Raw genomic sequence first — 5,875 nt, 5'->3', positions numbered from 1 at the left:
AACCTCTATAGGCATCATTTTCATCATCTATAAAATTAGGAATTTGAATGAGATGAATTCTAATAGTCCATCTAGCTTTAAACCTGTATTCCTAAGATTCAAGCTTACGGGAAAAATATTAAAATTGAGCAGGTATTTGGAGAATAGAGTGGAGAAACTAGAGGAAAATAAGTCAATTAAGAGATTATTATAATAACTCAAATGAAAGGTGATATTGACTTTAATTATGGTGCAGATCATGTGAATGAGGAAAGGAGAAAGAAGCAAGAGATATTGAGGGGGTAAATTGAGAAGACCAGTCAATTGTTTAGATGGTCTTGGGGGGGTAAGAAGGGAGAGGAAATAAAGAGATTAAGATAGCGCTGAGGTTAAAAACTTGAGAACTTCAAGCTTTGGAACTTAAAAGAACAATACTCGGGACAAAAATTGAGAAGCTAGCAACACTTAAGTTGTTTTTGTGGCAAGATAATAAGATTCATTTTGCACATGTTAAACTTGATGTGATTAATCATATTGTGTTGGGGATATGCTAGTAACTAAAATGAAAAACAAAATGTACTTTCCAGAGCAGCTCAAATATGGCCAGAAAATTAAAAAAATATTGAAGCAAATCTGGATTACATTCTAGGAGCTGAATAAACTAAAAGAAATATTCCTCCTCATACAGTTCTCTACAGAGCTGATAACATGAAATTTACTCAAGGAAAAAGAATAGATGAACATTCAACTTTGCCACCAACATATGATGAGGCCTAATAACGTGATGAAAAATAAAAAAAAAAAAAACAATTGGCAATGGAGTCACAAGATACATGTTCAAATGTCACCGCTCCTTTCTGCATCTTTGACCTGGGCCTCATTTTGATCAAGTGCAAAGATGAGAGACATAGACTGTATGACTCCTGATGAGCGTTTCATCTCACGATATGTAATACTATGGAATACCAGTACACATCTACAAAATCCCTAGTGACGAATCTGAAGAGAGAGTTTTGCCGAATCACAGAATTCTAAAGCTGGGAGGGACCCAAGATGTTATCTTGCATGAAAAGGATCTGCAAAAAATCTAACAGAAGATCATGTTTTCTTGTTCCAGTGAAAGAGGAAAGAGTGTCTCCCAGGGAAGCCAATTTTACTCTCTATAGTTCTAATTATTCATAAGTTTTACCTGTAAGCCTAAATTTACCTTTTTTGGGAAACATTCCATGATTGATCGTGGTTCTGCCTTCTGTAAAAATGAGTGAAATTCTTATTTCTAGAACTACCTTTCAAAAAGTCCAAGACAGATATCTTGCTTCCCCCAAACATTCTGTTCTCCAGCTTAAGGAGCCCCAGTTCTTTCAACTCTTGTTTATATGTCATGAATGGAAAACTCCACCATACTGACAATCTTTCTGTGGACATCCTCCAGATTATCATTATCATTCCTAAAATGTGACAAAAACTGAATAAAATACTTCTTATATTTTAAGGCAGAATAAGGTGGGACATCCTTCTCCTTATTAATGCAGGTAGAGCTCCCCTATTGAATGAGTGAATAAATCAATGAAACAGTTTTTATTAAATGATTTTGCAAGAAAAACTGCTGATAGTGGGAATAGAAACACAAGACAGTTCTTTCTCTGAAGCAGCTTACATTTTATTTTTTGTTTTTAAATAGCTGGCTTCCAACTGCAAGTTTGCTGTAGGATTTCAGTCTTCTTTAGTATGTATCTACAAAGCAGCTTCTTTTGTGTGATTTCCATGAATTAAACCATAACCCCTTTGGATACTGAAACACTTATGGGTGCCAAATTTTGGTGTCTATAACTTTCTTTATGACTCCAGCTTTTTTCCATATCATACCATTGACAGATTTGGGGATGGCAGTCTACTACATCCCCGCTTTGTTTGGAGAGAGAGTACTATCTCATTAGATCTGTTACAACTTGTGCTTGGAAAGTTGATTTTTTTTAACCATCAGTAAGTCTTTGAATCTCTGTACAATAGTTAAAAATCTCTATTAATAAAATAGTATGATTAATATCTATTGAATATGATCCTATTTTATTTTGATCAGCATTATTTGATATATGTACATATTTTTGAACCGTAATCACTGATAATATCAACTAGGACCAAAAATTCTTATGGCTGATGAAAATCAAACTCTATAATATAGTTTCATAAAATCAACACACATACCACACACATACACACACAGAGTTTTCTAGATAGTTGGAAAAAATGAATAATTATATAATTTTAATGAAGAAAATTTAAAAACTTGGAAACAGAGTATGACCATGGTGGGGTGGGAGTGAAAACTAATGAATAACTTAAAATATTTAATGGTTACATCCTAAATTTCCAGCTAGATGTGAGTTAAGAAACAGAGTCCTCCAATTGATATTCTTTACCAACAGTCACATATTTTCAGTCTAAAAAGAATCATCTCTTTATTTAGTATGTATGGAAGGTTTCAGCAAGTGCAGGAGCAGTCAGAAAGTTGAGATTCCATAAGTTAAGCTGTCACACACTGAACATTCTGCAGAGAACAACCTTAATGGGCATTTTCCCACCTCTGCTAGTCTTCTGTTTTCACCTCCCCAGGTTCATATTTCACACACACCTCTAATCATAGTATTTATTGTTGCCCTCAAGCCAGAGAAATGAGAAAGGGTAAGGCAAAGATACACAGACTGTCTCAGTGGACTGCATATCATCGTACAGTGTTAGTCTTGGGGAATCCCAATTCTACAGAAAAGAAAAAGGGGGCTTAACTACAAGCAGCTACCATCATCCCATCAATCAGCAATCCCTGCCATATATATTCCGAGGAACAGAATGCCATTTTCTGAGAAACAGTATATCCCCAGTGTCAAGTACCATCTCCAATTATTTGCAGCTTTGTTCACAAAACTGGTTGCTAATGAAGGGTCACTAGTTTCTTGGTCTCCTCCCATTTGGCACAACTCTGATAACCTGACAAATTAGCTGTATCCATGTTATTTGTTTTGTTGTTATCATTTCTATTTTGTTTAAATCAATACACCTAATCAATGTGCCCAAGTAATTTTTTGTTAGTCAAACTAAGGATTTTATTGTCATAGTGATTAACAATAATAATAATAACTTTTATTATCATTTAACTCCATTTTCCAGATGCAGAATATGAGACAAAATCATTTACTTATTGAATCACACAGCTAGTTAAGTGTCTGAGGTAGGTCTTCTTGAATCCAAATCCTGAACTCAGTACACTGTCTTAGGAAGGAAATTCTTTTTTTTTTTTTGCTTTTTGGTGGGCAATTAGGTTTAAGTAACTTGCCCAAGATCATACAGCTAGGTTTTCTGTTTGTGTGTGTTAAGTGTCTGAGGCCGGATCTGAACTCAGGTCCTCCTGACTCTAGAGCCAGCACTCTACTCACTGCACCACTTAGGCGCTCCTGGAAATTCCCTTTGTCAATGCAGAGTACTGAATCCTAAGGAACTTACAGTTTTAGAGAGTTGCCTAGGATCTGAGAAATTAAAAGTTTAATTGGGGTTACATAATCAAAGCCACACTTGAACCAAAGGCTTCTGAGACTTGCTTTCAATCTATCAACAAGTGACTATCAATTACCTGCTATATGTGCCATTCACTGTATTGTTCCTAATTGTGTGAAATTTGTTGTATTAGTTAAAAAATTATTAATGAATAAGTAAAAAATAGTATCCTGTGCTATGTGCCAAGTACTATGGAAGCAAATTCAAAAGGATAGTTCTTTTCCCCCAAAGAGTTTTCATTCTCATTAAGGAAACATATGTGCCTAATGTAATTGGCTCAATTCTTTATTCCTTTCTTTTGTGGAGATATAGAATGAAGGGATGTATCTAAGATACATAAGGGTCAGTGGTTGAAATGAACAATGGCGGGCGGCCAGGTAGCACAGCGAGTAAGAGCACCAGCTCCAGTGTTGAGAAGACCTGGAGATCGAATCCCGGGCTCAGACACTTAGCACCCACCCAGAAACACCTGGCCGTGTAACCTTGAGCAAGTTACTTAACCCCGATTGCTTTATAATTAAAAAAAAATGAACAATGGCAACATTTTCTGAATGAAGGGATATTATTTTGCCTCTCATCCAATCTACAAGTGGTAATAAAAGTGACCTAACACACCTCTCAGGAGCCAGTGATCTCAAAAGGGAAAAGCTTCCTCTTTAGAAAAGGCAAATAATTCTGGGGCTCATATATTTCTTTTGTGCTAATATCTGAATAAGATGTCTCTAGTTGACAGTAGACTTATTCCTCATGCTAGATGGAAATATTGAAGATCTGTCTAATATATATATATATATATACATATATGTGTGTGTGACTTTGCTGTGTATCATCCTAATTAAAATGAATAGGAAAGTAAACCAGGTAACTATGTACTTAAATTAAATTCTAAAAAAAGAAATGTGAAATCATACTAATAAAAATCTTATATTTCTCTTTATTGTTTAATATTCCATCTACATACATCCACATAAATAACAACATAAGTATGTATATATATATGTATAACTGTATGCATACATATGTCTGTATTCACATAGATACATATCAAAAAATCAATGACAGAGGGAAAAAAACTGCATATATGGAAAATATTTAAGTAATTTTTGTGGTAGCAATAAAATGGGAACACAGTGAGGACTTGATGATTAATGAATCTCTGAATTGTACAAGATATATGTAATCATGGTGATAGAAGAAATGGTGATATGAAGCATTCAGAGAAGTTTGGGAAGACTTTATGAACTGATGCAAAGTAAGTATGATGCAGTAGGAAAGAACCTCAGATTATAAATTAGAGAGACTGGTTTCACATTGTAATTCTTATGTTTACTACTCATCTCATCTTGGGACAGTCTCTTAATTTTCCTTGACCTCAGTTTCTTCAACTTTAAAATGAAGATATTGGACCAGATGACCACTTATATTTCTTCCATCTCCTAAATCTATCATCCAGAGGTTTTGAAGTAAGTAAATAACTATTGGAGGTACTCAGCGCAGCAGCAGCCTTTCTCTCTCCACAGTGGTCAGCTACGACCCCCTGACTCCCCAGCAACCATGTCGAAGGGACCCGCAGTTGGCATTGATCTTGGCACTGCTTACTCCTGTGTGGGAGTCCTCCAACATGGGAAAGTGGAGATCATTGTTAATGACCAAGGAAACAGGACCACCCCAAGCTATGTCACCTTCACCGACACAGAACGTTTAATCAATGATGCTGCAAAGAATCGAGTTGCAATGAACCCCACCAACGCAGTTTTTGATACCAAACATCTGATTGGTCGCAGATTTGATGATGCAGTTGTACATTCAGACATGAAGCATTGGCCTTTTACAGTGGTGAATGATGCAGGCAGGCCTAAGGTCCAAGTGGAGTAGAAAGGGGAGACCAAAAGTTTCTATCCAGAGGAAATATCTTCTATGGTTGTGACCAAGATGAAAGAAATTGCTTGAAGCTTACCTTGGGAAGACTGTCACAAATGCTGTGGTAACAGTACCAGCCTATTTCAATGATTCCCAACGTCAGGCCACCAAAGATGCTGGAACCATAGCTGGTCTCAATATGCTTCGAATCATCAATGAGCCAACTGCTGCTGCTATTGCTTATGGCTTGGACAAAAAGGTTGGTGCTGAGAGAAATGTGTTGATCTTTGACCTTGGAGGTGGTACTTTTGATGTCTCCATTCTTACCATTGAAGATGGCATCTTTGAGGTCAAGTCCACAGCTGGAGATACCCACTTGGGTGGGGAGAACTTTGACAACTGAACAGCCAACGATTTCATTGCTGAGTTCAAGTAAAAACACAAGAAGGACATCAGTGAGAACAAGAGGGCTGTTCGCCATCTCCGC

At 36.4% G+C, this 5,875-nt stretch overlaps 1 pseudogene; it reads left to right on the top strand.

The window, feature by feature from the left end:
- The first annotated feature begins 5,082 nt into the window (after nt 1-5,082).
- The window catches only part of LOC138158425 (heat shock cognate 71 kDa protein pseudogene), a 1,889-nt pseudogene continuing 1,096 nt past the window's right edge, over nt 5,083-5,875 (top strand).

This window comes from Petaurus breviceps, unplaced genomic scaffold (genome assembly GCF_028583685.1).
Source record: "Petaurus breviceps papuanus isolate PSGF00001 unplaced genomic scaffold, PetGlider_PUasm1.0 174, whole genome shotgun sequence".
Lineage (NCBI taxonomy): Eukaryota > Metazoa > Chordata > Mammalia > Diprotodontia > Petauridae > Petaurus > Petaurus breviceps.
The sequence above is the reverse complement of the archived record's forward strand: the minus strand, read 5'-3'. Positions and strand labels throughout refer to the sequence as shown.